The 18,388-nt window shown below is 38.0% G+C and overlaps 1 long non-coding RNA gene across 3 annotated transcripts; it reads left to right on the forward strand.

The window, feature by feature from the left end:
* Window positions 1-661: 661 nt before the first annotated feature.
* Window positions 662-15,301, forward strand: LOC110897529. 3 transcript variants are annotated; one of them, XR_002568723.2, is made up of 12 exons: window positions 662-869; window positions 945-1,001; window positions 1,355-1,409; window positions 1,846-2,023; window positions 2,589-2,639; window positions 12,600-12,689; window positions 12,806-12,864; window positions 13,371-13,409; window positions 13,512-13,622; window positions 13,747-13,853; window positions 14,890-14,995; window positions 15,077-15,301. It is a non-coding gene; the product is annotated as an uncharacterized LOC110897529 (long non-coding RNA). The 3 variants fall into 3 exon arrangements; XR_002568724.2 differs by lacking the exon at window positions 1,355-1,409 and having other exon boundaries at window positions 664-869; XR_002568725.2 differs by lacking the exons at window positions 662-869; window positions 945-1,001; window positions 1,355-1,409; window positions 1,846-2,023; window positions 2,589-2,639 and adding an exon at window positions 12,479-12,516.
* Window positions 15,302-18,388: the final 3,087 nt, after the last annotated feature.

Consider the following 18,388-nt stretch of genomic DNA (forward strand, 5'->3'; position numbering starts at 1 on the left):
CCTTTAAATAAATTCCTTCCACTAGAAAATTATAACTAAAAATTTCCTAATTTTTGAACATTATATAATAAATGTTACATATGATACTATAGTTTAGTATATTATACTATACTACAACTATAAGCATATACAATATCTATACTACGCATACAGGTCTATATAAGGTCTTATACTACACATATACTACATCTATTCTACACTATACCTATATGTTCATACAAAACCTATACTTCACCTATACTATATTACTATACAATACATGTTTTTTGACAAATCACGGATATAAAACAGATAGTGTGACATATCATAGAATTACAAAAAAGTAGCATATTTATGATTCTCTCTTTTCTTATTAAACAACTAACCATAATTCATGTAAATAGACTAACAAATTTATCAATACTTAATTATATATATCTATATATATATATATATATATATATTAATAAATGAGATGATTTGGGCCATGTGTCATTGGATGATGGAGCAATTTTGCTTATGTGGCATGTTATGGTGGATTAGAAGGTGATTTTGGGAGGGAATCATCTCAATTCTCAATACACAAACCAGATTCTTAAAACACAAACCAAAATCAAAATGGACGCGGGATCCGGATGTCATTTGGATCGGACTAATGGATCACCCACTTCCACCTTTTCAAAACGCAAACACAATTAGGGTTTCTTCTCATCTCTCTGTCGCTTCTCTATTCTCCATGGATCTTAGATCAAAACACAAACACAATTAAGATTTCTTCTCCATCTCTCTGTCGCTTCTCTATTCTCCATGGCTCTTAGATGCTGCTCCATCAATGTGTGACCCAAACGCCTGTTCTTCTTCTACGTTGATTCATCATCCAAATTTTATAGGTATTGTCTTTGTCCATCAATTTTTACAGCCTGATGTATGGGTTAAGATTTAATTAGGGTTTATTTTCTGTGCAGCCTTGGATTAAGATCGAGTTTTGCTTTTCAATCGATTATACGCTCCAAATGCTTAAGGTTTTTCAATTCTTCATTTCCATTTTACATTGCAGCCACCTGTTGATCTCCATCTTCAAATTTTCGATCTTCATATGCATATACAAAATTGAACAAGATCCTATCCTCTTCCATAATTCCCAAAATCGCCATTAATTTTTCACTTGAAGTTCGTATCTCCTCAATTACGAACCAGTTATACTTTTCTGATCTTAATTCCGAGTAGATTTATAAAGATTTGTAATCAAATTGAAGATTTACGGTAACATCGTGAATATGTGTTCTGTTAATTAGGGTTTATTTTGTCTACCACCACACCTTTTGTAATTATTACTCGTTTTGTTATAATTAGTAATCGTATCGCTCATTTACAGGCTTTATCTCTATGATATTATTCATTCATTCAAATCTTTGATCTTCATCTCGACGGTGCAATCTTCTCTCCTTATTTGTTTGTATGTTTTTATTTTTTGTTATGTGGGTTAGGTTCGTCGTTTTTAATTTCTGTTATGATTAGTAATCGTATCACTCATTTAAATTGTTTGTTATATTGATTTTTTATTATTTTTTGGGTACGAGCAGTTTTGTTATTATGCAGATAGTGTGTTTGTTGGTTCGTGATCTTTTAACCGGTTCCGAGAGGATAAAGATTGAAAATTTATGTGCAACATTTGATAATTGAAGTGGGTTTTTATGGATTTATGAGTAGATCATATAGATTTAGCATACAAATGAAGCTTGATCTCAAATGTTCAATCAAATAAACATAGTGTGCCCATTTGTACATGTCACATAGAATCTACAGATAGAGTGTGATGTTAACAAATTGTGAATGAAACAAACTCATGTTTCATTTGTTCTTTAGGGTGGGAGTACTCTAAAGATGGGAAATGTGAGAAAATGCCTTCTACAACATTTGTCACCATGAAGATAAAGTCACTTCCATGCATTAAACATGAGCACATGATATGGATCTGGCTTGGAAATGAACACCTATTATGCCTTAACTAAAAACACTCCTATGATTCCAAATACATGCTGAGGTATGTTACTAATGCTTATGTTCTTTTTTGTGATTATGCAAGTTAGAATTAGAGATTCATGCTCAACTCTTTTTATTGCGAATGAGTCATTTTGGTTTGGGTATAATCTCAAACGGGTCAAATAATTTTTTACTCTATAAAATGGGATGTGGGTCAAGTTGGAAATGCCTACATCTCCTTTGGGCAATGTCCATTTTGGTTTGGGTATAATCTCAAACGGGTCAAATAATTTCAAAAAAATTGTGTCCGTGGGATATTCCAGCTTTTGGAAGCAGAATCTCATAATTATGCTATTGTATTCTTTTTAAAACTTTTAGGAATTAAGGGTGCTTTTCGTATCATCTTTTCAAGATATACTTCTTATTTTTTCTAAAATATTGATATTTTTTTTTTTGTGGATCAATACGAGTACCTACTCATTAGTTCTTGGTTATTTTCATGATTTATCTAGAAATAAATTAGTAGCTTTCTGTTGGCTACAAATACTTCTTTGTCAAATTCTTAAATTGATGTTTTTATATGTTCTTTTTTTAATATACAACTAACAGTTTTTTCTACTTGGAAGGATGTTGCAATTAAGGTAGGTTGTATGTCTCGCAAAGGTACATACCTGCAGGTTAGTTTCTTTATGATCTACCCTTATAAAATGATTGAATTGATATCTACCAATGTTGTCTTAATAATTCTTTAAAAATGGATGAGCATGAGATAGAAGATATCATAAATCTCATATCTAAAATAGAGGCAAAGCATCCAGTGGCTTTGCTTGCAAGTTGACCCTTTGGTTTTTTAATACATGAGAAAGAAATATCCAGCTTAAACGTTGTGACACTCGAGGTTTTTCCGAACGATCACCTTGTAATATTTTGTGCATATATGAATATTATTAAATGAAAACGTGACCTTTGTGCATGATATGTGTGTTGAATGTACGTATTAAATATAAATATACGTGAGTCGAGACCATGACTCGCAACCGGGCGGTTGCGAGTGGGCCGTTGAGCCGAAACCGGTTTGGGCCGAAACCCCAAGCCCAACCCGAAAACACCCCTTGTATATATATCCCACCTTTCCCCCACTTCTTTCATTTTACACACCAACACACCCCTTAAACTCTCTCACTAGAAACCCTCTCCAAACACCACTTCTCTCCTTCTCTTTTCGGTTCAAGCTTGGATCCCGGACAAGAAACTCGGACAAGTTCATCACCACTAAACTCGGACACTTCATCTCCTCGGCTTCTTCCTTTATTTCGGCTCATTCTTCTCCTTTTCAACCGGTTAGTGATTATTATGTGCATAGGGTTTATATTGTTGTATGAACTAGATTTTTATGCATGTTTGGTTAGAAATATTATGCTTGGTTAAGAAATACTATGCATGATTTTAGGAAGATTGTGAAGTTTTAACTATATGTGTTAAACCTTATGTATGATACTTGCTAACATGCTTAAATGGTTATGGAATAATGGCTTAAGGATGTTTAGGGCCAACCGAGTTATGTTAATGCCACTAAGTGTATGTTTTACTTGTTCTTGCATATTAATCTTGTTAGAAATAGGTGATTTTCGGTCCAAAAATGTGTGATTATGTTGGCATGAAAACCCTAGAAATTATGAACATAGGATGAACTTGTTGAATGTGGGTTGAAGATTTCAAATAAGGCAAAGTTTGATCTATTTTTACTACTAGTCAAATGAGGAAAAGTGTTTGTAGAAACCTTATTGGTAGTTTCCGGATTTGGGTCTGAATTCTCGGTACAATTTGGACTGTCATATCTGCATCATCACGTGTTCATGAAAGTGACAGATTACGACTCGCAACGACGGCATTACGACTCGCAACCACAGCATTCCGACTCGAAACCACACCGTTGCGACTCGCAACCAAAGCATGACAAGTCGAAACCACGTGATTGCGACTCGAGACTACGTCGGTTGCGACTCGCAACCACAGCATGATGACTCGAGACCACGGTTACGACTCGCAACCAAAGCATGACAAGTCGAAACCACCTGGTTGCGACTCGAGACCAGCTGGTTGCGAGTGGGCTGTTCATTTTAGTTATTGGGCCATTCTGTGTTGGACTATCTGTTAAATGGACTTTGTGATGCTGTGTTCTGTTTGACTGTGTTACTGTTAGGGCTGGCCCAATAACCCCATGACTGTTTACCTGTATGTATGTTACGTGCCAGTATGTGTTTTACGTGAATGTTTGTACACCGAACCTGACCTATACCGGTAACCATGTTAGGACGTGGTGACCAACGTGATTGACAAGTAACCTAAACCTACCGAGCAACCCAAGGTGAGTTCACAACTTAAAAAGCATGCGTCCCGGTGGTTTGGGACACGAGACTGAAACAATCCTATCCCCTGGTAAAAGGGGATACTATTCACATACCTTCCCTAGTTTTCGGGAACAAAACTTACTTTTCCTTCCCGGGTATTGGGAAACCTTTTGGTTAATTACTGTTTATACGGATTGCAACTAACGGCACTAAACGAAACTCTATCACTCAAGTCCCTACTACAAATACCGATTAGTCGCCGGGTTAGGCGAACGGGTTATTAGTTGATAGCGCTATTTAGGTGTTTACCAGCCTCACACCGTGCCCTGGTTTGGGACGGTCGTGAACTAATGTACTCAGAAATTCGTCAATGATGATAGAACATTGACATCGGGGCATCCTGCGGATACGCAACGGTTACCTAGTGTTCGGTATTGGAAAAACAGTTTAGTCGCTAACTTTTGGGGTAGCTCCCCAGGGCATGTATAAACGGATAAATTAACCGGTGAAACAAAGTTTTTGGTAATTAAAACTGGACAACTAGTGAACTCACTCAGCATTATTGTTGACCCTTTACTGCATGCTTTGCAGGTAACCAGTGACGATGGAGCTTGCAGCTTGGGAACGTGTAGTGTCTGTTCACCCTTGTGTTGGGTGTTACCTTATTTTGAAACATGAACTTTGTTTTAAACTACCTTACTTATGCTTCCGCTACTTAATACTGTTTTGGAACTTAAAACTTTAAAACTCTGAACTTAATATTTGCTAAGCTTATGAATAGTAAGTATTACTTTTGTTATCAACTTAAGTATTCGGTATAATTGGTGGCTGGATCCTGGTCGGTCACGCCCTCGAAGCGGGTGTTATCCGCAGGTGGATTTTGGGGGTGTGACAGATTGGTATCAGAGCCATTGGTTATAGTGAACTTGGTTTTAAAAGGGGAAAAATCTTTTTGGAGAAAACCAGACTATAACCCGTGACTCGCGACGACACTACACTCCAAGTGCAAGGCTCGACACATTTGACCTCATAGCTCGGACCAGTGTTTACTTGTTTGCTTTATGTTTCCTGTTATGCTATACGTACTAGTGTGCCTAAACTAGATAGATACACCTCTCTCTTCTATCTCATTCTCGTTACACTACGGCATCGCACTCATACTGTGTTTTCTGGTTATGAAGACAATGAGTGGACGCGGAAGGGGAAACATTAACATGACGCAGGCTCAGTTCACTAACCTGCTCAACACCGTGGCTGCAGCTTTCGCAGCTCACCCTATAGGTCAGCATGCACCTGCGCAACCACCCGTGTGTACTTTCAAAACTTTCATGGATTGCAAGCCTCTCCCTTTCAACGGCACTGAGGGTGCCATAGGTCTTCTGCATTGGATTGAGAAAATTGAAGCTGTTTTTGCTGTTTGCGAGTGTCCCCCTGCGAACTGGGTGAAGTTTGCTACTGCTACGCTTGAAGGAAGCGCGCTTTCTTGGTGGAAGGCGCAGATTCAGATGTTTGGTTTGGAAACTGCTAATGCTACCGCATGGGAGGATTTCAAGGATATGATCAAAGATGAATACTGTCACCGGGATGACATCCACAAGCTTGAGAACGAGTACTATGAGCTCAAGATGGTTGGGTCGGAAATTGAAACTTACACCAAGCTGTCCAATGACTATGCTGCTCTTTGCCCAAACATGTCTCGACCTATGTACCGAAGGATCGAACTGTACATCAAGGGTTTGGCTCCAGAGATTCGAAGCCATGTAACTTCAGCCAACCACACTACCATTCAGCCAATTGTTCGACTTGCTCACAAACTTACTGATCAGGCCGTGGAAGAGGGCAGGTTGCCCAAAAGGATCAGTGCTACTGTCGGAACTTCTAGTGACAGCAAGCGTAAGTGGGAAGGAAGTCAAAGCAAGGATGCTAACCCCACTCAGGCCCCAGCACAGCAAAGGAAAACTGAAAACAACAAAGGCACCCAGCAACAGGGTGGCTACCGGGGAAGCTACCCTAAGTGCAACAAGTGTAACAAGCACCACAATGGGGCATGTAACAAGGGCCAGTGTCAGCGATGCCACAAGATGGGGCACGACGCCAAGGATTGTCGAAGTCAGTTCCCAGCTAGACAGAATCAGCAACAACCCCAACAGCAACAGCAGCAGGGAAACAACAGGGCATGTTTTAAGTGTGGAGCTGAGGGGCACTTTAAGAAGGATTGCCCTGAACTGAATCAGAACCGCAACAATAATCAGGGAGCTGGGAACAACAATCAGAACAACAATGCTGGGAATGGTGCAAGAGGAAGAGCTTTCGTGATTGGAGCTGGCGAAGCAAGGAATGACCCCAATGTCGTGGCGGGTAAGTTCCTACTCGATGATCGTTATGTTTCTGTGTTATTTGATTCCGGTGCCGATGCTAGTTATGTATCCCTACGTATTAGTAAGAAGCTTAAGCGTCCGCTCTCGTTACTAAGTTCTCCTCATATCGTCGAGATAGCCAATGGTAGAAACATCGAGGCCTCACATGTTGTCAAAGGCTGCAAACTAGAGTTGTCTGGTCAGACCTTTACTATCGATCTTTTCCCTGTTACTCTCGGAAGCTTCGACGTCGTTATTGGTATGGATTGGTTATCCAAGCATCGCGCTGAGATCCTTTGTCAAGAGAAAGCAGTTCGTATACCTCGCCGTTCTGGCAGACCCCTCATTGTACAAGGTGGCAAAAGTGGAGAAATCTCCGGCATTATCTCGTTCTTGAAGGCCCAGAAGTGTTTACGAAAAGGGCACACCGCTATCTTAGCACTCGTCACCAACACGCAGGAAAAGGAGAAGAGGATCGAAGACTTTCCAGTAGTGCGTGACTATCCCGAGGTGTTTCCTGAGGAATTACCTGGACTCCCTCCCCATCGTCAGGTCGAATTCCAAATCGAGCTAGCTCCCGGAGCAGCGCCTATAGCTCGTGCACCTTATCGACTAGCCCCCGCAGAATTGAAGGAACTCTCGACACAACTACAGGAACTTTTGGATAAAGGGTTTATTCGCCCTAGTTCATCACCCTGGGGAGCACCGGTACTCTTTGTTAAGAAGAAGGATGGCACGTTCCGAATGTGCATTGACTACCGTGAGTTGAACAAGGTTACCATCAAGAATCGTTACCCTCTCCCGCGAATCGACGATTTGTTTGACCAACTGCAAGGATCGAGCTACTACTCTAAGATTGACCTGCGATCAGGCTACCATCAGTTAAGGGTCCGTAATGAAGATATTTCCAAGACTGCATTCAGAACTCGTTATGGTCATTATGAATTCCTCGTTATGCCCTTTGGAATGACCAACGCCCCTGCAGTGTTCATGGATCTCATGAACCGGGTATGCAAACCCTACCTCGACAAATTTGTGATCGTATTTATAGATGACATCTTGATCTACTCGAAAAGTCAGGAAGAGCATGAACAGCACCTACGCCTTATCCTCGAACTCCTTCGCAACGAGCAACTGTATGCCAAGTTCTCGAAATGCGACTTCTGGCTTCGAGAAGTCCATTTCCTTGGGCACGTGGTTAACAAGGATGGAATCCACGTCGACCCAGCTAAGATCGACTCTATAAAGAATTGGCCTACCCCTAAGACTCCGACTGAAGTTCGCCAATTCTTGGGATTGGCAGGTTACTACCGCAGATTCATTCAAGGATTCTCAAAGATTGCGCAACCCCTCACTACGCTCACTCAGAAAGGCGTCACCTACAAGTGGAATGAAGCGCAGGAATCTGCTTTTCAGAAATTAAAGGATAACCTCTGCAGCGCTCCTATTCTATCGTTACCTGAAGGAACGGACGACTTTGTGGTTTACTGCGATGCGTCTATTCATGGGCTCGGTTGTGTGTTGATGCAACGCGAGAAAGTTATTGCTTACGCCTCTCGACAACTTAAGACACACGAAAGGAACTACACAACGCATGATTTGGAACTGGGAGCAGTGATATTTGCGCTTAAGATATGGAGACATTACCTGTACGGTACCAAGTGCACCATCTACACCGATCACAGGAGTCTCGAGCATATCTTTAAGCAGAAGGAATTAAACATGCGTCAACGTCGATGGGTTGAACTTCTGAATGATTATGAATGCGCCATTAAGTATCATCCGGGCAAGGCCAATGTCGTGGCAGACGCCCTCAGCCGAAAGGACACTATACCACGGCGCGTGCGAGCATTGCAACTTACCATCCAGTCTAGTCTCCCTACCCAGATTCGAAATGCTCAGGTTGAAGCTCTGAAACCGGAAAACATCAGGGCTGAGTCCCTGCGAGGATCGAGACAGCAACTAGAACAGAAAGAGGACGGCGCCTACTATGTGGCAGGGCGCATTTGGGTCCCACTTTACGGAGACCTACGAGAGCTTGTGATGGACGAAGCTCATAAATCCCGTTATTCAGTACATCCTGGTGCAGATAAGATGTACCACGACTTGAAAACCACATACTGGTGGCCTGGCATGAAAGCCCACATAGCCGCCTATGTTGGCAAATGTTTGACCTGCGCAAGAGTCAAGATCGAGTATCAGAAACCAGCAGGCCTACTACAGCAACCCGAAATCCCGAAATGGAAATGGGAACAGATTTCTATGGATTTTGTTACAGGGCTACCTAGATCTCAACGCGGGAATGATACTATTTGGGTAATAGTAGATCGTTTGACTAAGTCTGCACACTTTCTGGCCATTAAGGAAACAGACAAGTTTTCTACCTTGGCAGAAATCTATTTGAAGGAAGTAGTCTCCAGGCACGGGGTGCCAACTTCTATTATTTCCGACCGAGACGCTCGTTTTACTTCCGAATTGTGGCAAGCTATGCACAAATCCTTTGGCTCACGTTTGGACATGAGCACCGCTTACCACCCGCAAACGGATGGGCAGTCTGAACGCACCATCCAAACCCTGGAAGACATGCTTAGAGCATGTGTGATCGATTTTGGCAAGAACTGGGAGAAGCATCTACCGTTGGTGGAATTCTCCTACAATAACAGCTATCACACTAGTATTCAGGCGGCACCTTTTGAGGCATTGTACGGTCGTAAATGCCGATCACCTCTTTGCTGGGCGGAAGTCGGTGATAGTCAACTCACAGGCCCAGAACTAGTGGTGGACACAACGGAAAAGATTTCCCAGATCAGGCAGCGCATGGCGGCAGCTCGTGACCGTCAGAAAAGATACGCTGACAAGCGTAAGAGACCATTAGAATTCCAGGTCGGGGACCGGGTTCTACTAAAAGTCTCACCCTGGAAGGGTGTGGTCCGTTTCGGTAAACGAGGCAAGCTGAATCCACGGTATGTTGGACCATTCGAAATTACCGAGAAAATCGGTAAGGTTGCTTATAGATTAAATCTGCCTGTAGAGCTGAGTGCAGTGCACAACGTTTTTCACGTATCTAACCTGAAGAAGTGTTTGTCGGATGAAACACTTGTGATTCCTTTTAAGGAACTGACGATTGATGAACAGCTACACTTTACTGAGGAACCGATTGAGATCACGGATCGAGAAATCAAAACCCTCAAACGTAGCCAGATACCCCTTGTGCGAGTTCGTTGGAACTCACGGCGCGGCCCAGAGTTTACCTGGGAGCGGGAGGACCAGATGAAGTCCAAGTATCCCCAGTTATTCCCAAACGAAAACCCCAGCACTGAAGCTACAACCGAATTTCGGGACGAAATTCCAAACTAACGGGGGGATGATGTGACACCCCGTTGAAACACGCTAGCTTGGCAGTGGCTGCTTCAACTTTCGGGACGAAAGTTCTTAAAACTTGGGGATAATGTGACACTCGAGGTTTTTCCGAACGATCACCTTGTAATATTTTGTGCATATATGAATATTATTAAATGAAAACGTGACCTTTGTGCATGATATGTGTGTTGAATGTACGTATTAAATATAAATATACGTGAGTCGAGACCATGACTCGCAACCGGGCGGTTGCGAGTGGGCCGTTGAGCCGAAACCGGTTTGGGCCGAAACCCCAAGCCCAACCCGAAAACACCCCTTGTATATATATCCCACCTTTCCCCCACTTCTTTCATTTTACACACCAACACACCCCTTAAACTCTCTCACTAGAAACCCTCTCCAAACACCACTTCTCTCCTTCTCTTTTCGGTTCAAGCTTGGATCCCGGACAAGAAACTCGGACAAGTTCATCACCACTAAACTCGGACACTTCATCTCCTCGGCTTCTTCCTTTATTTCGGCTCATTCTTCTCCTTTTCAACCGGTTAGTGATTATTATGTGCATAGGGTTTATATTGTTGTATGAACTAGATTTTTATGCATGTTTGGTTAGAAATATTATGCTTGGTTAAGAAATACTATGCATGATTTTAGGAAGATTGTGAAGTTTTAACTATATGTGTTAAACCTTATGTATGATACTTGCTAACATGCTTAAATGGTTATGGAATAATGGCTTAAGGATGTTTAGGGCCAACCGAGTTATGTTAATGCCACTAAGTGTATGTTTTACTTGTTCTTGCATATTAATCTTGTTAGAAATAGGTGATTTTCGGTCCAAAAATGTGTGATTATGTTGGCATGAAAACCCTAGAAATTATGAACATAGGATGAACTTGTTGAATGTGGGTTGAAGATTTCAAATAAGGCAAAGTTTGATCTATTTTTACTACTAGTCAAATGAGGAAAAGTGTTTGTAGAAACCTTATTGGTAGTTTCCGGATTTGGGTCTGAATTCTCGGTACAATTTGGACTGTCATATCTGCATCATCACGTGTTCATGAAAGTGACAGATTACGACTCGCAACGACGGCATTACGACTCGCAACCACAGCATTCCGACTCGAAACCACACCGTTGCGACTCGCAACCAAAGCATGACAAGTCGAAACCACGTGATTGCGACTCGAGACTACGTCGGTTGCGACTCGCAACCACAGCATGATGACTCGAGACCACGGTTACGACTCGCAACCAAAGCATGACAAGTCGAAACCACCTGGTTGCGACTCGAGACCAGCTGGTTGCGAGTGGGCTGTTCATTTTAGTTATTGGGCCATTCTGTGTTGGACTATCTGTTAAATGGACTTTGTGATGCTGTGTTCTGTTTGACTGTGTTACTGTTAGGGCTGGCCCAATAACCCCATGACTGTTTACCTGTATGTATGTTACGTGCCAGTATGTGTTTTACGTGAATGTTTGTACACCGAACCTGACCTATACCGGTAACCATGTTAGGACGTGGTGACCAACGTGATTGACAAGTAACCTAAACCTACCGAGCAACCCAAGGTGAGTTCACAACTTAAAAAGCATGCGTCCCGGTGGTTTGGGACACGAGACTGAAACAATCCTATCCCCTGGTAAAAGGGGATACTATTCACATACCTTCCCTAGTTTTCGGGAACAAAACTTACTTTTCCTTCCCGGGTATTGGGAAACCTTTTGGTTAATTACTGTTTATACGGATTGCAACTAACGGCACTAAACGAAACTCTATCACTCAAGTCCCTACTACAAATACCGATTAGTCGCCGGGTTAGGCGAACGGGTTATTAGTTGATAGCGCTATTTAGGTGTTTACCAGCCTCACACCGTGCCCTGGTTTGGGACGGTCGTGAACTAATGTACTCAGAAATTCGTCAATGATGATAGAACATTGACATCGGGGCATCCTGCGGATACGCAACGGTTACCTAGTGTTCGGTATTGGAAAAACAGTTTAGTCGCTAACTTTTGGGGTAGCTCCCCAGGGCATGTATAAACGGATAAATTAACCGGTGAAACAAAGTTTTTGGTAATTAAAACTGGACAACTAGTGAACTCACTCAGCATTATTGTTGACCCTTTACTGCATGCTTTGCAGGTAACCAGTGACGATGGAGCTTGCAGCTTGGGAACGTGTAGTGTCTGTTCACCCTTGTGTTGGGTGTTACCTTATTTTGAAACATGAACTTTGTTTTAAACTACCTTACTTATGCTTCCGCTACTTAATACTGTTTTGGAACTTAAAACTTTAAAACTCTGAACTTAATATTTGCTAAGCTTATGAATAGTAAGTATTACTTTTGTTATCAACTTAAGTATTCGGTATAATTGGTGGCTGGATCCTGGTCGGTCACGCCCTCGAAGCGGGTGTTATCCGCAGGTGGATTTTGGGGGTGTGACAAACGTCATCTTTAAAGTTCTATAGTTGGTATTGAAAGGTAATTTTATTTGCAATAGCATATGATAAATATTTTTTTTTGCTATTTATGGACCACTTCTTTACTATTTTTATGCATTTCAGAATCAAAAATCACTGCTGATTATAGCCGAAGATATTGAAAGTGAGGCCTTAGCCACTCTCATTCTTAAGAAAATTTGTGTTGGCATCAAGGTATAATTTCTTTTTTTTTTCCTCTCAGTTTAAGATCAAAGCATAACTGTATGCAGAATTTTTTATTCGTTTTTTAATAATTTAGTTGATTGGGTAGTGTTCTATCTTTACAACAGGTCAAACGGGGAAGCAGAAAATAGCTAGAAGGATTGAAAGCTGCCAAAAGTGTATTTTAGTATGTATTATTTTTGGAAATCCAGATAATCTATAAAAGTTATGGTTTATAGAAAAAGTGGTTTGAGCTAGCCTAACTGTGACAACCGAGAAAATTATTGCTTAACCCGTACGACCAAATCACAGTTTAATTATACGATTACGTGTATTTGGACTTAATTATCAGTAATTGAGTCCATGAAGTATGGCAAGGTCAGAGTAAATGCATGGGATTGCATTTGATAACCATTGGATATAGCTTTATCGCATTACGGTAAAATTGTTCAAAACAAACGTTGGTGATAAGTCATTCGAAATATTAAAATATGATATATAAATTTAGACATGGTTGTTTTGACTCTTTTATCTAAAAGCGGATTGACATGGGTTTTTTTTCTTTTACGGGCCAATAAATTACGCTTAAGAATTAACTAAAAAGGAAGCACGTCAAAGGGGTCATGAAAGTCAAATGGGTTGATGGTCTTTTGTTTGACTCATGATTTTACGTTGTTTGTTTTGTTTTGGCAGGCGAGCACTCGATGGGTAAAAAGACAAAATAAGATTTTGGTAACTTTTATTTAAGTTTTTTATCACTTTCCGATTCATAAAACATACATCAAATTGTGTCGTACTCATTTTATAACAAGTCACCCATATCCTGAATGTCAGTTGGAACCTAAGATAAATGAAGACTCGGCAAAGAATGGACACGAGGATTATGAATCACATTCACATGAAACTGTTGTGTGGATATGTTGTGATGTTAAAGATACCAGGATAGTACGTTTTAAAATTTTATTTTGTCAAGTTGGCGACTATTTTAGTTGTTTGAATTATTAAGTTATGAGATATGGGGTTTTTATTCCTGCATTAATTGTGGTTTATTTTATTACTATGATGTCAGAAACTGTTTTGCCAAATTTATTCAAGAAATACATGCAAGCTGGTGCAGATACAACTCCAAAGTATGGTGGGACTGGATTAGGTTTAGCAATTTGCAAACAACTACTGGTAATGTTTTCTTGGTTGAATTCTTTTGTCTTTAATCAAATGAAATGGGAGCTTAATTGCATATTCAAGGGAAGTTTTATGCTTTTTGTGTTCACCATGATTATATATTTTTATGACTTTTGCTTTTATTCCTATAAAAACTTAAGAGATGACGACTCTAAATAGATGACTTTTGCTTTTATTCCTATAAAAACTTAGGAGATGACGACTCTAAATAGGACCTTAATCAAGGATGGTGTTATGTGTGTGTGTGTTTAAGACTTAAGTATGGTTTATCCGGATGTTTTTTACTTATGTAGGCAGCTTATGTTGTTTTTTCAATCTGAGTTTAATAAGAGTTGTTATTTAAAGCTCAATTTGATTCTGGACAGAAGCATTAAAATTTTCTACAATCTTTGTATCTTAAATATCATCTCTAATGGTAAATAGTTAAAGAATTAATAATTATTTTGTTTAGAAATTGAGTATTGTTGACCAAAAAAGTCAACAACAATAGTTAAGAGTAGTTAAAAAATTAATAACGATTTTGTTTAGAAGTTAAGTGCTAAAGTCAACACTAATAGTGAAGAGAAGTGGCCATGTGGGTGTACGCTAATTCTGGAAAGAGGCTTGCTTTGCTTGAAAAAGAATATTTTTTAAAATATATTAAATTTTATATTCTGAAATATATTAAAGGATTTACTCTCATATGGGGTTCATTTGGTCAGATTTAACAACAAAAATACCCTCATGTGGGGTCCATTTGGTCAGATTTAACCATAAAAATTAACTGAGTTAGGGCTAAAGAACATAACTTGCAAGGGTTTGCAAACATCGAGTACGTTTTCTGTAATTATTGAAGATAAATGACACAGTTTGCAATAAGTGACATACGTAAAGGACGATCTTTGTAATTTACTATAAATATATCTATATATGGCTTACCTCTTATAGTCTTATTTTGGCTTCTCTTAGGTGTCGGCGCATTACCTTTTTCTGTGTTTTAAAAATAAGTAGACGTTCTACAAGTCTAAATATGGCGTTTATGTTCCTACAGGAACCACAATTAGGTTTTTTAAAGTAAAGGAAAAACAAAAAGAAGAGGCTGGAAATGCATATAGGAGCGGACCTTTAAAGAAACAAAGTGCAGGGGAATCATAAAGGTTAACCTTTGATCTATTTATGTTGAGCAACATATAGGTTTTATGTATTTATATATATTAATTTTGTGTATCTTTTGTTAGGAATCAAGTGATCGGTTTTCTTAAACTAAGGTTTTGCCTCTCTACCATTACCCGAAAAGCAAAACATTCATTGGGATTAAGGTTTTGCCTTTCGACCATTACTCGATAATGTAGGTTTTCCTTTTAACTCATTTGTATGAAAACGGGCGAAATATGGGTGTATTTGTTGAATAATGGGTCAAATGTGCAAAACACATTGAATATATAAAGTGGATCTTTATCGTGTATTCATGTGTTCACGAAGCCACCAATAGTTTATTTAGAGGACATATTATAATGCCAATAATATATTTTTTAATTGTATCAAATACATCAATTATTTACGTATTTCTAAAAAAATGATGCTGAAGTGTTGGTGGATCAGCCCAACCACCCGTTTTGACCTGCATATAAAGTTATCCACTTTGACCTGAACCCATTTCCCATCTTTAATACATGTGACTTACTTCGTCACCTCTATGATTAGTTGATGTGATTTTTAATGCATGAAATCTGCCCTCAACATAAATACAATTGTCTTATGGATTGTATCATCGTATGATTTACATACTTAGATCATAGATACATACATATAAAATCTCAAATCCTTTTAATAGAATTAACTATTAAGTGGATAGTTATTGTAACAATATAGCTTTTGTTATATTATTTAACTCATTAGTTAAGTTTTAGTAAAGAAAGAAAAAGCGTATGTAGGTTGGGCTGATCCAACATGTACTTATAATGATCCATTTCACTACCAAGGTGTTTTCCCTCTCTACTGAAGGTGTACATAATATGCAGGGACCAAACCATAAAGATCCATTGAATCTGGAGGCTACTGTTGTTCTAAGTGACAACCCACAAGCATATAGATCTAATGTTAAGACAAAAATGGGTGAACGACATGTGGGCGATACATATTTTGCGCGATGCATGTAACGTTTTTCTCGCTACAACAGAAACCTCACACTATATAAAGTACAATGTATTTGGTTTTTCTCTAGCCTTTTGGTTGCTCGGTTTCAGAAATTACAAACTGTATTGGACGATTTGGTTTACAATTATTACTTTTATACTTAAAGTCATTTGTATAAGGTTTGTTTATTTTAGTTTTAAATTATTTTATATTAATATGGAGCATCAGATCAACGTACATCAAGGGGAAAACCATGGTGAAGAATGTTAAACGGCAGAAAAAACGAAGGTTTTAGGTATGCGATTGAAGGATGGCTGCTTTTCATGAAAGCGAATGACCTTAATACGGGTGATATACTGCATTTCACTTATGTGACTTCAGCAAATATGCTCGACTTAACACATGTGGATGCGGTATAACAGGTAAGGTTAGACGTTGATGGTGTAATTATTGTCTCTTTTTTAGAAAAAAATCCAATCGGCCCTATTGTTCGGTGTGTATAATGTTTTTACTAATTAATTTTCAAGTAATTGATGCATAGATTAGCAAAGAGGCATTGGCGGATAATTCATTAACAAAGGAGGGTGGGCATTTACCCACTGGACAACCCATAAGTTTAGTGGTTGTGGCCCAAGTGCCCAAGCTTTTTTGAAGAAATTAAATGCCTTATGTTATGGGTGATTCTATTGCATTGACCAAAAATGTTTCATGTACTTTCTTTAATTTTTTTTTCTATTAGAGATTCCAATGTGATGGTATTTTTGTTGTTTCCTCTATTATTTTCTCTATATAATATAGAATAGAGGCTCCAATGTAAATGCTCTAAATATACATGCGTACTTTACATTCTTACTTTTGTATGTTTTTATGTCTCTTTACAACAAGAAAAGTTTAAGAAACCGAATTAAAAATTTATGGTGGAGAAAAGGGAAAGAGGATACTTTAGAGGTTAAAAGTGTTATTTTTATACTTTTATTTGTTGCAAATTAAATTTTCCTACCCGGAAAATTTCCGGATTATAGCCTAGTATTAATTTAATATATAACAAAAGTAATTATGAGACACGTGTTAACACATGAGGATTTTCTGTGTTTGGTTTCTCGCGTCTCTCTCATATTTAATTACTAGGTTAGAACCCCGTGTATTACACGGGTTGAATAAATATAATGTAATTTAATATATTAAGTAATAAAAAGGTAAATATATTTATAAAAAAACCCGTGTATTAGGTTGAATAAAACCATATATTACACAAGTTGTATAATATATAATTCAATCGGTTAAGAATAGGGGGAAGCGGAAAAAATAATGATTTGATATTGTGATTTAAAAGGAGAGAGGAGCAAACATATTATTATTTAATAAGAGAGTAAGACGTTCTATTACTTTGAAATCTCATATATGACCTTTAACTTCATATATTATTTTTACTCTTTTCTAGCTTAATTTAGTTAGCTTAAATATTATATATATGGAGAATACTATTGTGTATAGAAAAAAATAGAAAAATAAAAACAAAAAAAAGGGTAAAAATAAATTTAAGCTTAAAATGTATTATATAAAAATATGAAAATAGAAAAATAAAAACAAAAAAAGGGTAAAAATAAATTTAAGCTTAAAATGTGTTATATAAAAATATGAACATATAAGAATACTTAAAAGTTAAGAAAAAAGTGTAAATTGACTATTTATTAGATTGTTTTTAATAAATTGGGTATTTTTGATATTTTAACTATTTGTAAGGACATATATGATATTTTTGGTTTTTGTAAGGGTGTATATGATATTTTTCACTTTTTGCTGGGCATATATGAAAATTTTCAAGCTTGTAAGGGTATATATGAAATTTATCCTATTATTATTATTAATAAAAGGTAATGATAAATTAAAAGATTAAGTGATTAAGTGATAATTAAATAAATAAGCATTAGGGAATTAAATTTAATAAAAAGGAAAAACCAATCACATATGTATAGTATACGTTCAAGGAATTCAAAATTTTAAAATTAAACTTCCTTAATTTTAGGATTTATAAAAGCAGATATATTTGAAATTTAAAGTATTTATCTACAGTATAATATGTGCTGATAATTCTATTTAGGCGGGAAAACACATTAAAGGGCTTCCTATTTAATGACACGTGTCCTTGATACGATTTACTTTAAAATTAAACTTCCTTAATTTTAGGATTTATAAAAGCAGATATATTTGAAATTTAAAGTATTTATCTACAGTATAATATGTGCTGATAATTCTATTTAGGCGGGAAAACACATTAAAGGGCTTCCTATTTAATGACACGTGTCCTTGATACGATTTACTTTATTATATGTATGGATGAGTACATATTTTTTTAATTAGTAATAGTTATCATATCATAAACCACATAAATTTAATATAAAATTACTTATGAT

This window comes from Helianthus annuus, chromosome 13 (genome assembly GCF_002127325.2).
Source record: "Helianthus annuus cultivar XRQ/B chromosome 13, HanXRQr2.0-SUNRISE, whole genome shotgun sequence".
Taxonomy (NCBI): Eukaryota; Viridiplantae; Streptophyta; class Magnoliopsida; order Asterales; family Asteraceae; genus Helianthus; species Helianthus annuus.